The sequence below is a fragment of the Pleurodeles waltl genome, chromosome 4_1 (assembly GCF_031143425.1).
Source record: "Pleurodeles waltl isolate 20211129_DDA chromosome 4_1, aPleWal1.hap1.20221129, whole genome shotgun sequence".
NCBI lineage: Eukaryota > Metazoa > Chordata > Amphibia > Caudata > Salamandridae > Pleurodeles > Pleurodeles waltl.
Genome location: NC_090442.1, coordinates 287,365,128 through 287,380,178, shown reverse-complemented (window position 1 = coordinate 287,380,178; position 15,051 = coordinate 287,365,128). Strand labels below are relative to the sequence as shown.

The 15,051-nt window shown below is 43.7% G+C and overlaps 1 protein-coding gene across 3 annotated transcripts in view; it reads right to left on the bottom strand.

Moving 5' to 3' along the window:
- Positions 1–15,051, bottom strand: part of LGR5 (leucine rich repeat containing G protein-coupled receptor 5) — a 1,160,674-nt gene that overhangs the window by 440,852 nt on the left and 704,771 nt on the right. The gene's annotated exons all lie outside the window — the stretch shown is intronic.

The following is a 15,051-nucleotide window of genomic DNA, read 5'->3' as shown; positions in this document are numbered from 1 at the left end:
CTTAACACTACCCTCTGATAAGCCTACTGCTCGACCACACTACCACAAATAGAGCATTAGTATTATCTATTATTGCCACTATCAACCTCTAAGGGGAACCCTTGGACTCTGTGTACACTATCTCTCACTTTGAGATAGTATATACAGAGCCAACTTCCTACAGAAGACAAAACGGCCTCCCCTGTGATAGGTTACTGTTACACTCCACCATCGAAGATTCACTGCAGTATCTGTGGACACTGTTATTGACTCCATGAGATCTCTTTTGTGTTGAGACCATAGCTTGTGGAGGCACCACTGGAGAGTCCTCGTGTGCCAACGTGCATGAGTGACCAACAGAATACAGGATACGAACAGACCAAGCAGGCATGGGACATTAAGGACCGGAACAACTGCTCCATCCTGAAACATTGGAATCATAGCCTGAGTCCTCGGAGGAGGGGGGTAGGCACGATTCAATGTTGTGCCCAGTACTGCCCCCATGAACAGGAAGTGCTGAGCGGGCTCCAGGTGAGATTTGAGCACATTCAACTAAAAGCCCAGGTTGAACAACAACTTGGTTGTCACCTGCAAATGATGCAGTACCAACTCTGGCATCTTGGCTTTGAGCAGCCAATTGTGCAGGTAAGGGAATACTAATATTCCCCTCCTTCTGAGATCCGCTGCCACTACTGCCATCACCTTGATGAAGACTCGAGGTGCTGAAGTAAGACCAAAAGAAAGGACCGCAAACTGGTAGTGCTGTGATCCTACCATGAACCAGAGATACTTCCTGTGCGACTGCAGAATGGGGTTTTAAAATAAGCATCCTGCAAGTCGATAGAAACCATCCAGTCTTTCTTGTCCAGCGCCATAAGCACCTGAGCTAGGGTCAGCATTTTGAACTTCTCCTGTTTGAGGAACCAATTCAAAATCCTCAGGTCTAGGAAGAGCCTCAAACAACCATCTTTCTTGGGGACTAGGAAATATCTTGAATAACATCCCTGACCCTTTTCCTGCTCTGGAACCAACTCCACCCTTTAACAGCAGATTTTGTACCTCTTGCTGAAGCAACTGCAGGTGATTCTCTGCACAAAAGTAAGCTGGGACGGGAAGGAAGGGGGGAATTCCTGAAAGGGAAGGGCATACCCATTTCCTACAACGGTCAACACCCATGAGTCTGACGTTATTGACTCTTCGAGAAAATTAAAAAACCTTTTCCTACGGGCAACATATGCTGCTGAAAGAGGAGGGAACTAGGGCTGCTTTCCTGACAGGTTCCCAGCTGAGGATGAAATGGAGGAGGAGGAAGGCTGCTGGGCAGCACCACATTGCCTAAGTCTCCCCTGGCCCCTGTAGGACCTGTAGAGGGGGTTAGCAGATTGTTGACCCTAGAACTGCTGCCTCCCACAAAAGGAGGAGCCGAGGCCAAACCCCCTAAACCTTTGGAAAGGTCTATAGGCTGAGCAGAGAGACTGGAGACCCAGAGACTTAGCCTTGCTCTCCTTGAACCTCTCTAGTGGTGAGCCAGCTTTCGCTCCAAATGGTCCTGACCCATCAAAAGGGAGATCTATTAAGTTGGACTGAACATCAGGGGAGAACCCAGATTCCCTTAACCATGCATGTCTTCTCTTAGCAACCGATGTACCCATGGCCTTGGCAATAGAGTCTGCAGTGTCCAGGCCGGATTGGATGACCTGCTTAGCCACTGCCCGGCTTTCCTTCAGCAACTGTTTAAAATGCTCTTGCACTTCTTGTGGTAGTTTAGGAAACAACTCCTTAGCAGAGTTCATCAGCACATGGATGTATCTGCCCAAAACACATGTAGCATTCACCAATTTCAATGCCATGCTACATGACAAAAACACATTTTTTGCTGAATGTTCCATGCACTTCAATTCTCTATTTGCAGGAGGTGTAGGGAAGGAGCCAGGAGCCATTTTAGCAGAACAAGAAGCCTGGAACCACCAGATTTTCAGGTGTCAGATGTAGGCTGAGGAATTGCGGCTCACCTGGTACAGCCGTATAACTCCTAGCAATGACTTTGGATACAGCAGGAGTAGATACAGGCTTCCGCCACAAATTCAGAACCTGCTCCGACAAGGCCTCATTAAAGGGTATCAAAAGTCCTGATGTATCAGAAGAGGAGTGGAGAACCTCAGTCAGTATGTTGGATTTAGCTCCGATGTGAGCAATGGTAACTGCAAAAGGTCAGCAACCTTCCTGATCACACTGATATGAAGTAACCTCTGAAGGTGGAATACCTCCAGGAGAAAGCAATTCCCACTCAGGTGAAGTGTCTAGACCACTTGCCACCTCAATTCCTTCAAAACCAAGAGCATACAAAGGGATTTCACCTTCCTCCAAATACTGATGTTCCTCCAAAAGACTCAATGCCTCTCTTCTCGATCTTAATCTAGACTCCAATCTCGGCGTCAATGAAGAATGAACCGTTGCCGAGGATGTATGTTGGTGCACCGGGACCTTTCCCCTGGTAGGCGTTAAATGACTCAACGTTGAACGAGTACTATCTGGTGTCAGTATCCCCAAAGGTTATGGAGCCGTGGGCAAAAGGACATAAAAGGAGCCTGTCTATACAGCGCCGGGCGCATGATTGAAGGCTAACGGACCCTTGGCGCCCGCAGGTGCACCAGCAGGGGTCATGGCCCTGTTAAAAATGCTGAACATAGCATTCAAATCTGCACCAGGATTCAGAAAGGCCAGATATTCTGGTTGAGGCTGGACCCTACTTTACTCCCACGCCTCAATCTCCTGTCCTGGTGGAGTAACAGGAGAGAACTGCGCTGTAGGACTTGTGGGTGATGCTGAGATCTCGACCAAAGACAGTGCAGTTACATGTCTGTTGACTTCGGTTGCGGAGGTGAATGGGTAGAGCTCACCTCCCAGGTCAAATGGAGCCGTGACTTGGATGCTGGTGGCAAAGACCTCAGATTGACATCTCGAGACGAGTGACACCGAGAACTGTGGTGATGCAACATATTATGTGAATGAGAAGACTTATGGGATGAAGACTCCTTTTGAAGCCTGGATCTTTGACCGCCCCACTTTTCCTTTTTGGCCTTTGCCAGCAACAGATTCACTTCTCTTTCTTAAGTGCCTTCAGGTTCATACTATGGCGTGAAGAGAATCCCCCGACGTCATTGTCGGAACTCAGGCACCAAAGACAGTTCTCATGCGGGTCAGTAACAGACATGTGACCTCCACACTCCCTACAAGGCTTAAAGCCTGACCTCGACAAAGAAGCTCCCTTAACAAAGTGTAACACCTGGAGAGGTAGAAAAACCATTAGCATTGAAGGTGCAGAAAAAAGGGGACTGACGTCAGCACGTCGGCAAGGACTTCTTATGGCTCCGATGACGTCAGACGGAGCTGCGTGCAGAGCCGTTCAATTGTGACTTCATCGTCGATGTTGAGAGCTAGAAAGAAAAGATTTCCGTTTAATGCTGGCACATTGGGAGAATTCAAAAGGTGAGGAATCCACAGGTAGATGAATCTATCAGAATTACAGTTACTACTGGAGAATTTAATTTAAATTCATGTTTCAAACCCTGACCTCCTTTTCTAGTCCCAAAACTGATGATTCAATTTAGGCATGACGCCAAAGGCGAGATTGTAAATAATTTAATTCTTTTAATTTAATTATTATGCATGTTAACTGTTTTTGACTTTCTAAATGTTCCATTCTTTACAGGAAGAAGGTCACATAGCATTATTGATCATTTTTATGTTTCCTAGAACCCTAATGAGAGGGGTTATTTTCTCATTAACTATTTTGAACAGTTTGTGACCATAATCCTGTTTTCCTTTCCATATTCCTTAATTTTAGGAATACAAATCTAGTTTTCTTGCATGTTAGAAATTATTGAGTAAAAGAAAATAGGAACGGGTTAAAATGGTCTGTTGCTGTCACTCTTTACTTGTGGCTTGATTGATCAATGTTCAGATTACTTTTTATGCTGTCTAGACGATCAGGCTGATTTCGCTTCCAACCTGGCTGCCTTAAATCAAATTTTTCTTTCAATTACTCAGTCATCAATTGTGACTCTCAAGAGAGAACAGTTTAAGGTTAGTAATAGGGGTGAGCGGAACCAGCAGAGTTGAACTTCGCAGAATTTCGCAGTTATAGAAAAACTCAGTGAGATACCAGGGAGTTCCACCTAACCCTAACCTGACCATGACACCACCAATTTCTCTCTTCTGCCTCTCTCGCTGCTGCTGCACCAGCGCCACCATGCCAGGATCTGCCTCCTCCTCTGCAGAACACAACATTGCGGCCTGCTACTACATGAGTTGCATAAGATCTCAGTGCACTTAGCTTCCACTCCCGTAGTAGCCGTTTATTTGTGGATTCATCATCGCTCTCAGCCTCCCTATTAGATATAGTTCCCATCTCCCACAGTCCTGGAAGACGACTGTTCAGGAGAAGAGACGCTCCACATGCAACTTGTCCCACCCAACGTGATCTCCCCGACCTTACACCAACAAAACTCAGCAGCCAATCTGCTTCTAAAAAAGCTGATACTGTATTTGCTAGGGATGTTTGAAGGGAAAGCACTCAGAAGAATCCATTACAGGTGAAGCCTAAGAGGGTGGTGAGGCTTTCAACAAAGATAAAGATCCTCATTCGGAGTGGCCCGGTAATTAGTTTGACATTGGGCACCTTGATATTTTTACCTAATAGGGACTTCCTTAGTGAATACAACTAAATGAGTTGCTGTTCAATCACATCTAGGATGATTAAGAATTTGGAAAATAATTGTTTTTCACCAGATAGCACACCTTAAATGCCCCTGTTCTACATGTCACACCCAGACTGCACACACATACATAGTCTGCTGCCCCACAAATAACAAGTCAGTCACTAAGAATATTACAATCCACAGTCCACAAAAGTAAAACCCCTAAAGATAGCCGTTACAATGAACCCCTAGACATCTGAAGAACCTTCAGAGGAATCATACTCTGCATCCCTGCAAGGATATTACACCACAAAGTGCCCGTCCTACGATTCACAACAAACAGACATCAGACCCCCACAGCTAAACATGAAGGTTCAAAACCAAATATTAAATCCAGAGCCTTCCGAATAGCCATGGCCCTCACATAATAAACTGCAGCAGGACCCCGCAGTTCCACTATATTATGGGCAAATGAATAGCGGCTTGTTATGAAAAATCTGTACGGGAACGCACAACTGGGGAGACTGCTCACCTGGCAGGGCGTCCCTGGGGAGTCCACTCTTGACAAGAAATCCACAGCTCCAATCAGTCGGCTCAGCACACCAAAAGGGATACATGCATGCATGTAGGAGTCTGGCCTGGTGTGTGGTGGACATCTATGGTGCAGGCACATTATACCAGGTACAGGCAACCTTTATTAGTTAGTGTTACAGTGTATAGGAAGCCAGGGCTCTAGTGGTAGCTGTGGTGAGCAGCCAAGACTTATCTAGCAGGAGTGTGAACTACTTGCAATACTACAGTAGTCACATTGTAACTAACCACACATAAAAGGAGCCACACAGTGTTGCAAAAATAAAGGTACTTTATTAGAGAAACACTGAACTAGATTAGTATAGGCAATCCCCCTTTTCTGGAGGTAAGTACACACAAAATATACACAGGTAAGTACTAGGAATAAGCATAAAAACACAGAAATAGCAAGGAATAGCAAGGGCCCTATAGGGGGCCAAACCATATGCTAAAATAGTGGAATGCGAGAATGGGTCTCCCACCGGAGAATATGGAGTAGTTAGCCAAGGGCCAGGAGCATATGGAACGCCAGGAGGTAAGTGTCTAGAAGACCCCCAGAGACCAGGAGAGCAGAGATAAGTTACCTGGTTGTCCCATAAGCTAAGATGGGGACTTGGAATTGGAATATTGCAAGATCAGTACCAGGTCAGTGGAACCTAATGGTGGATTTGGGAAGAAGAGGAACTGCAAGAGAAGAGGACAGAATCCAGTTCATGCAGGGGTGTCCAGGTGGGGCATGAAGCAAAGCCCATCCTTCTGTGGGTGAAGATCTGGGTCGACGGTGGTGGATGAAGTCCACCTGCGGAGTTCAGGAACTGCAGAGGAGTCCCTCAAGTCACCTAGAAGCTGTCCCCCGACGGTTGCCAGCTTGCAGATGGGTCAGTTGTCAGGAGGACAAGCAAATGCAACGGGAGCTATTGGAGATTTGCAGAGCTGAAAAGGACCAGCAAGGTCCTGGGGACTCAACCCTTGGAGGGGAGTCCAGGCTGACTGTAAGAAGACATGAGAGCCAGCAGAAGCAGTCAGAGCCCCCACGAGCAACCCACTGGCAGCAGGCACAGTAAGTCGCAGTGGGGCCCAGACAGCACACCTGAAGAGGAGTCCCACGTCGCTGCAGCGGCAGAGAAGAGACTGTTCTTGCAAAGGTGCAGAGAACAGACTGTTTTTGCAAAGGTAGAGTGCTGGGGGGGTGGGGCTGCTTGGAGCCTGAAGATCCCTTGGAGCAGGAGTCAACAAGCCTTGGTTGCTGCACCAGTCACGGTGCACAGGGATTCTGTCTTAGAGGAAGAGGCAAGGACTCACCGTCTCCCTCAGAACCACCACCTGTGCTGGAGAATCTTCACAGGTCCAGAGGACAGCAGATCCCAGCAGCTGGATGTCGTTGCCTAAGCTGCCTGCAGATGCAGGGGAGTAACTCCTTCACTCCTTGGGAGATTCCTTCTTGCTTCTTAGGTGCAGCTGAAGTCTTGCCAACCCCTGAGGATGCACAGCTATGGAAATGCTGTAAAGTGCTGACAGGAGCTGCAGAAACAATGCTGCAAGGAGAGGTCATCTCGGTGTTGCAGTCTTGTTCGGTTCCTGTGGAGTCAGCATCAGTTCCGGTGGCCAGGAGCAGAAGAGGTCATTGCAGAAGAGTCCTGGTGGAGTCTTGCATGCAGAATCTGGGGACCCACCTGCAAGGGAGTCCCTAAATAGCCCAAAAAAGGGCTTGGTCACTTTCAAATGTGGCCACCCATCAGAGGTCATTGACATCCTCCGCTTAACCTGACCAGTCACATGCTCCCAGGGACCTCAGCCCATCTTGATTTAAAAATTGCTGAATCAAGTGGCCACATGGAGGAGCTCTGGGCACCACTCCTGGAGTGGTGATGGACAGGGGAGTGGTCACTCCCCTTTCCTTTGTGCAGGTTCTCGCCAGAGCAGGGCCTGGGGGTCTCTGGACCGGTGTAAACCGGATTATGCAAGGAGGGCACCAAATGCGCCCTTTAAAGCAAGCCGGCTCCCCCTCCCCAGCCTTGTAACATCTCATTCCAAGGGAGAGGAGGTTGCACCCCATCTCCCACAGGAAATCCTTTGTTCTGCCTTCCCCTGCTTGAGCTGGTCAAGCAGCAGGAGAGCAGAATTCTGTCTGAGGGGCTACATCGCAGGCCAGAGAAGACTGGCAGGAGCAATACTGGGGTGTCCCCTACTGATCCCCCACAGTGCATGGAAACATGCCACCAACACTGGCATCAGTAGTGGGGTACGATTCCGACATGTTTGATACCAAAATGCCTAGGTTCGGAGTTGCAATTATGCAGCCTGGACCATGGGTAGTGACCTATGGTCAGTACATAGCTAAAATGGCTTCCCCTCACTTATGGAGTCCAGGGAATTGGAACTGGAGTTTGTAGTGGCACCTCTGCTCTTGTAGGGATGCCCATACACACAGGGGCCTGCACCTTGCGCTTGGGGTTGGAAGGGCCTACCATAGAAGTGACTTACAGTGACCTGGTTGCATGCACCTTTTAACGCAGGCTGCAAATGGCAGGCCTGCACACACAGTTGGCATGGGCCCCCATGGGTGGCATAATACATGCTGCTGCCCATGGAGGACCCCTGGTGTACCAATGCCCTGGATACCTAAGTACCATATACCTGAGACTGACAGGGGTACACCAGTATGCTAGTTGCGGGATGTAAAAGGTACCAAGGTAATCAAATTTAGAGGCGAGAGCACAATCACTGGGGTCCTGGTTAGAAGGATCCCAGTGGAAACAGTCTAAGCAGTCAAAAAGTAGGGGTGACCATGCCAAAAAAGGTACTTTCCTACAGTGCATGATTTCTCTCTTCCATGGAGTGATGACAAGTAAGCACAATTTGTTGTAAAACGAAGTTGGACTCAAACCCAAACTACGACATGGCAGTAGCGGGCAACAAACTATCGGCAAAAATTCAATTTGTTAATACTATTCTAGGGGTGGGTGTCACTGCCCCGGTAAACTCGACCATGGGGAAGTGACTGAGTTTTTGCCAAACTCCACAAACCAAGTGGAGTGTGGAGCAGGCAAACTCTGCTACCTCCAGTTATTACGTGCTTTGACCAACCCTGCACTCGGGCCTATGGAAATGTATTACAAGCCTTGAAGAGAACCCACTATAAGAAGCTGGGAGTTATTTCATGTAGAATTAACTATAAAAAAAGCCCTGACCAATAGGAGATTATGAGAGGAGGACTGGGAGAATTTATGAAAAATCTGTACTTTGAAAGACAACTGTGCCTTTTGTAAGATCACTAACTCTCCTTTTCTTGGCAAAAATACTAAGCCCTCTGCTGAGGAGTTAATTCAGCCAGATGTACACCTAATCGATTTTACTAATATATGTGAAGACCCCCCTGAAGTGTTGGTCTCTGATATTTTAAGCAATCTTCCGTCCTCTTCAACACTTAAATTTATGGTCAAGGAATTTCTCCTTTGTTCTTAGGGGCATTAGTTCATCTCTTACATCATCCTGGTGCAATTCTATATTAGTTCTGTTTGTTTAAAAAGGGAATTAAGTTGACTGTAGATCAGAAGACCCCAACCTTTTCTGTAATAAGAGGACCTTTTGTTCAATGAAAATCATCCCAAGCTGCTAATATTATTAATGTTATAATAGTGACTACATCAGACAAAATTATACTAGTGGCCACCCTATGCAGTGCATAAGTCATGGTTGCCAGCAGTAATATAAAGAAGGATTTATCAATTTGCACTGCCTTTACCCGGTTAATACATTACAGCCATAGCTACAATGCCCTGGGCACTGAGGTGATAATATTAGTAATAAGCCTCCCCCAACACTTTGTCAATTTGGAATACCTTTACATACGCAAAACATAACATAACTGCAATGCCAATGTAATAACATTAGAAATAAATGTCCCCCAACGCCACATGATTTATTACTGCAAAATTGCCTTTATAGATATTTTCGAACTTCAATAATTTTTTGAAACATCAGTTTATGAGTTCTGAAAAACACACTTTTCAATTTTGGTACACATATTCGATCAAGTCAAAGCTTCAAATTTAGTAGGCTGGGCTGCACACTGCAGAGCTACCATGAGCTACTTATCTAGGAAGCCTGCCTTAGATGCTATTGGTCTATTTTACTGATAGACTCTGCTGTAAAAGTTGCTGGACATGTCCTAATGGAGGGTTTCTTAACCTGTAGCCTGGGACCCCTAAGGGTCGATGAAGCCTACTTAGAGGGTCCGTGACTCCATAGAAAATTAAATAATATTAACCGATTAATAAAGTGTATATGAATAAAGAAGTAAAATGTACAGTTGAAAATTTCAGAACATTCTGTAAATGTAAAGAAATGTGAAATTGGAGGATAGAAATTAAGTATCCTCAGATTGATGAGTGGGAGCAGTGCAAGTGCACTATAAAGAATATAGTATGATTTTGATTTTTTGTATTTGTTTGTGAACTAAATAAAATATTTCAACATTTGTGTACTTGCTTGATGAATGCAGTTTTTGTATTTCTTGTGCATTGTTTTGAGGTTCAAATCATTGAAAATACTTAGGTCGGGGTCCTCAGCTTCCAAGAATCACTCAGTTGGGGTCCCCAGATTCCAATAATGATTCAGGGGGTCCCTGAGATCCAGTAATGATTATGTGGGGGTCCACAGAAGTCAAAAGGTTAAGAACAGCCGCCCTAATGGATAGAACACAGTACGCAGAAGATAATAAAATTCTATCTGATTTTCAATTCGTTTTTTTCGACCGGGCCTTGGAACAACTAAACAGGGCCTTAATCTTCATCCTGTAAACAATAAATGTGTAACTGTTAAATGGGGGGCATTTAATGGACTGTTATGGACGTGAGCTCGGCTTTTGATGTGTGAAAAGGTACACACTGTTGTCTTTAATGCTTTCCCTGGGCATTGACCTTGAGCCAGTCAACTTCCCAAATCAGCTACATACTAACCTTTCCTTCAGGGTCAGATAGGGGGCTGTAAGGGAATGCACGGACCCCTTTCTGTTAAGTTGTGTTGGCTTTCAAGTTTGTATCCTCACCCCTTTTCTACTTATTCTTTATATTAATAATCCGGAACAACATTTTGTGTACCAAGGCCAGGATCTGCCAAAAATCAACTCTCATTCTATCCAAGCCTTTTTATATGCAAATGACTCTCAACACGAATTCTAAAAACGTTTTTCCTATAGTGATTGGCCCCAAGCCTACTAAAATGAGACAAATAAAGATCAAGAACACAATAATCAATACGGTTCAATTATCCAGGGGGCCCTTTTCATTGCTCGGTAAAAAGGCAAAATTGTCTGTGTTTTTGGAGAGAGCAATTTGTCAAATTGGGTGCTGATTTCAGTTTGGCAATTTAACTGAGATCCAATCCGAAGAAACCAATGTTAGATATTTACAAAAGCAGATGTATTCTGATTGCCACCTATGGGGCCAGCATTTGAGGTATAGTTAACATGACTAATCTACAAATTGAGGAAAATAAATATTGCAGGTGCCTACTAGACTCACCCGTAACATGTTTTGTATTTGCAACAGGAACTCGATTAACTATTTAAAGGATATAACTAAACTACTACCTATTTTTCTTTGGATCTCAATTCGTGTTCAGCAAAAAACGCACTTCAAAAGAGCTTTGATCTCTGACAGTCTGTTCTTAGGGGGAGGCTTAAATATTCCTTGGCTCAACTATATTGAAAAGATATTTCATAAGGTGGGCAGACCGTAGTTATTCACTAGTCCTGACGCTACTGTCAAATGTGACAGGCATTGGGACAAATCTACTTTTTTACTCCCTAAAACAAGCTAGGAGATAGGGCAGAGAACTTTCTAAGCCTTCAAGTCAAGTTAATTCAGCTTTATTTCGGGAAAACAATGCCCTTTCAACACATTTAACATACAAAGTTCAATAAAAAAATCTCAATATAAAATGGAATTCTAAAAAAAAGAGAGAATAGGGAAATATTCCATCTACAGCATATAAATAACATTTCACAAGGTAAAAAATATAAAGTTTCTCACAATAGTTTTACTTACACTAATATGAGCGATGTGGTAAAATGTATACTTTAGAAATCAGAGATTTAGTTCTATGATGCCATACTGCCTCTAAAAATTTTGCCAATGCACATGCTACAATCCCGTGTGGATTTGTACTACAAATCCTGAGGGCCAGGTGCCGATCTCTAATACCCAAGGCTTTGCAAAGAGGCCTAATCCAGTGCACCCTCTGCCTAATACACTCCAGGCAGTGAAATAAAGTGTGAGAATTGTTCTCTACAGTCAAACAGCCCATCGGGCATAGTTCTACACTTGCCTCAGACTGCTTCTATCTCGAGGTAAAATCACAAAGTGGTGAAGAACCAATTCTAAACCTAATGTAAAGTGCACATGCATAAGATACCGAAATCATATCAAGATACGCTCAAATTCATAATGACATTTAGTTAATAAAAAGCTATCAGTTAAACTGAAGGGCGAGACTGATGCCAGCTGTGCGACTGTCCAATTCATCCAATATGTTTCCTTTCAAATTTGAGTAGCGTTCTTTGGAAGATGAAGGGGATCTATCCAGAAAGATCATAACCCCAAAGTATTAAAGGCCTTTTTCACATATCTACACCAAGGAATTTTTTCATGGTATGGGGAGGCTAACACCGCTCGTAACCATGTTTTGTACGGCTCTAAAACGAAACGTCTATTGACCATAATCTTATCCAGTAATGCAATGGTCTCAAGGTGGCTATATCAGCGATAGAGTATAAGTTCAAATCCATTCGGATAGGAAGTGTGGGGGAGGTAGATGAGATCTTTAACAAAACCTTAAGAAAGAAGTTCTTTGGTCACTCTAAATCCACTAAATTACCATAACCCCACAATTCAGCACCATAAAGTACACCTCCCCTAACTTGGCTTTTATACATCTCCATTGCTGGTGAAATAGAAAATCTAGGAGATCTACCACCGAATCTCAGGATGCCTCCTGCTTTGTTTTTTAAAGACATAATACTTTTTAGCGATTCAGCTTCCCACTTATGTGTATCCTCCAACTTGATTCCCAGACAGACAAAGTCTAAAACTCTTTCTAGAACATTACCTTCCAATGATATCCCTTTCTTCACTCTACATTTACGGTCACCAACTACCATGAATTTGGTTTTGGTGGCATTTATTTGTATGCCAAAGTCCCCACAAAACCCCGAAAATCTTTCGAGGAGTCTGTTAAGGCCGTTAGCAGTTTGCAAGAGAAGAAGGGTATCATCCCCAAATAAAAGTTATGGGGTCTTTACACCATTCAGTTTAGGAGCATCAGTTTCACAGTCGTAGAGATAGGGGATGCAAGCATTTATAAAAAGTAAAAAAAGTGTAGGAGCCAGCACACATCCCTGTCTCACCCACTTCTGTAGTGGAATTTCCCCTGTCAATTCACCATTCATATCCCACCTTATTCTGGCAAAACTTTCAGAATGTAATTCCTGGATCAGGTTAATCAAAGGGCACGGAATACCATCCCTACCCAGTATCTCCCATAATTGATCTTGTGGGACCAAGTCAAAGGCAGACTTGAGGTCCACAAAAGCGACAAAAAGTCTTCCAGCGTCCAGGTCAACAGTTTTCCATTTAATTGAAAGGAAGCAGAAGACCTGGCCTACTGTACTAGTCTGATGTCTAAAACCAGCCTGAAGGTGGGATAGAGTGTCATTGTCCTCCAACCAATCCTGAAGTCTACCTAAGACTTGATAGGAAAACATTTTTTGCAAACTGTCTAAGAGACTAATAGATCTATAATTTTCCGGGGACAATCTTTCCCCTTTTTTGTGAATAGGAACGATTATTGCACCCTTCCAACAGTGGGGGGAGTGCAACCCTTTGCAACAGCATTTGACACGCTATTTTTATATAGTCCCAAAAAGTTAAATCAGACTTATACAGATCCGATGGAATTCCATCTAGGCCAGGCGCCTTACCCGATTTTTGCGCTCTAATAGCCGACACTGTCTCTACTAGAGTAAACGCAATAGGCATATTGTCACTGGACCAGACAATTTTAGGCTTGCTCTCTAAACTTGGAGGAGAAACACACTCCTGTTTAAAAAGGGCAGTTAAGTAATGTACCCAAACATCGGGGGGATATGGCAATCAGGTTTGGAGTTTACATTTCCAACTTCGTTAGCAATCAATAACCAAAACCCCTTAGAGTTATTTTGTTTGGCTGCTAATAATAATTCATGCCAGGTTGACTCTTCCCAATTGTTCTTACTGGTCTTTATTGCATTAGTATACTCACACCTTGCAAAAATGATCCTTTCTTTATCTTTTGAGCGTATTGCATCCAACAGACTACCCTTGGCCTTCCTACATGCTTTATTAAACAATTTACAATTGCCTCCACTCAACTTCAGCCTTCCCTTACTGGTTCTAACACAAAGATCTTTTAGAGAGGAAAACAATTCTACATGAGTTGCCATAATTAAATTTAGGTTACACGTAGAAGTAATAGCAAGTAGGTTATTGGGAGAAACTAAGTTATGCAATTTGGCCACTAAGATGTTAGAATTTAGAAAAAATTCCCATTTTATAGCACGTTTATTGTTAGACACCACAATGGGTGTCATGGCCTCACAATCACAATGATTATTAGTTACTGTGGAAAACCATCTATGTAACTCCACCAAAATAGGTGAGTGATCACTGTTACATTGCTCGCCCATCCTAAGAACTTTGAATTCGTGCCATATTCTTACATCAATGAGCACATAGTCGATGGAGCTGCTATAGGACCCTCTATTTATAAGCCTTCAATAGAAACTCATGGTTTAGTAAAAACTGTTTTGCATATGAAGCCCTATCTCAGTTTTGTGTCATTTATTATAGATTGTTCTTGGTTCATTTTAGATTGGATATTGTGCTCTATTGTTTAGATTTTCCTAGGGATTTTGTCACTAATGAACACCTCCCTTGTCCCTGTGATAAATCTTTCTGAACAGTTAACATACACTTTATTCTGTTTTTTAATTTAGCTTGCACACAATATCTTGCACAAACTTCACCCAAGCTATACCTTCCTTGGTACTTTCAAAGATGTTATCTAATAAATTAATTTGCGTTCTTGTAGCCGATTTTTAAACTGCTGTTTTTTTTTGTTTAAAAGAAGATAATAAAGTATTAAAAGAGTTTGTTGGGCCGTTGTTTTCCAGTGGGAAACCTGTGTCTCTTGTTCATTTTTGCACACAGAATTTTCTTGTTTGTATTACTTTGCTTTTTATCTTGTAGTTATCTATTGAACACGTCTTCTGAAGGATTATAGGTATTAGTTTTAAACTCTGAATGTGGATTTTTAATATTTTTCATATGTATACGACTTTAATCAGTCGAATAATAATATAATTGACTAAGGTAAATCTTTTTGAAAATGAAACATATTTACCTTTTTATAGTTTGATTGGTTTATAAATAAACAAAGCTAATTTAGTTAAACAAAAAGGGAGAATGAAACATTTTATAAAAGTTAGTCAAATTAAATAGATAAATGAGAATAAGGCACTTAGGGCCTCATTACGACCCTGGCGGCCGGTGGTAAGCTGGCGGTAACACCGCCAACAGGCTGGCGGTGTTCCGCCAGCTATTATGACCGTGGCGCAATAGCCACGGCCATACCGCCGGCCCCTCCACTATACCGCCAGGCTTCCACCATGGAAAGGATGGTGGTAAGGGGGACTTGGGGTGACCCTGGGGGCCCCTGCACTGCCCATGCACTTGGCATGGGCAGTGCAGGGGCCCCCAGGCAT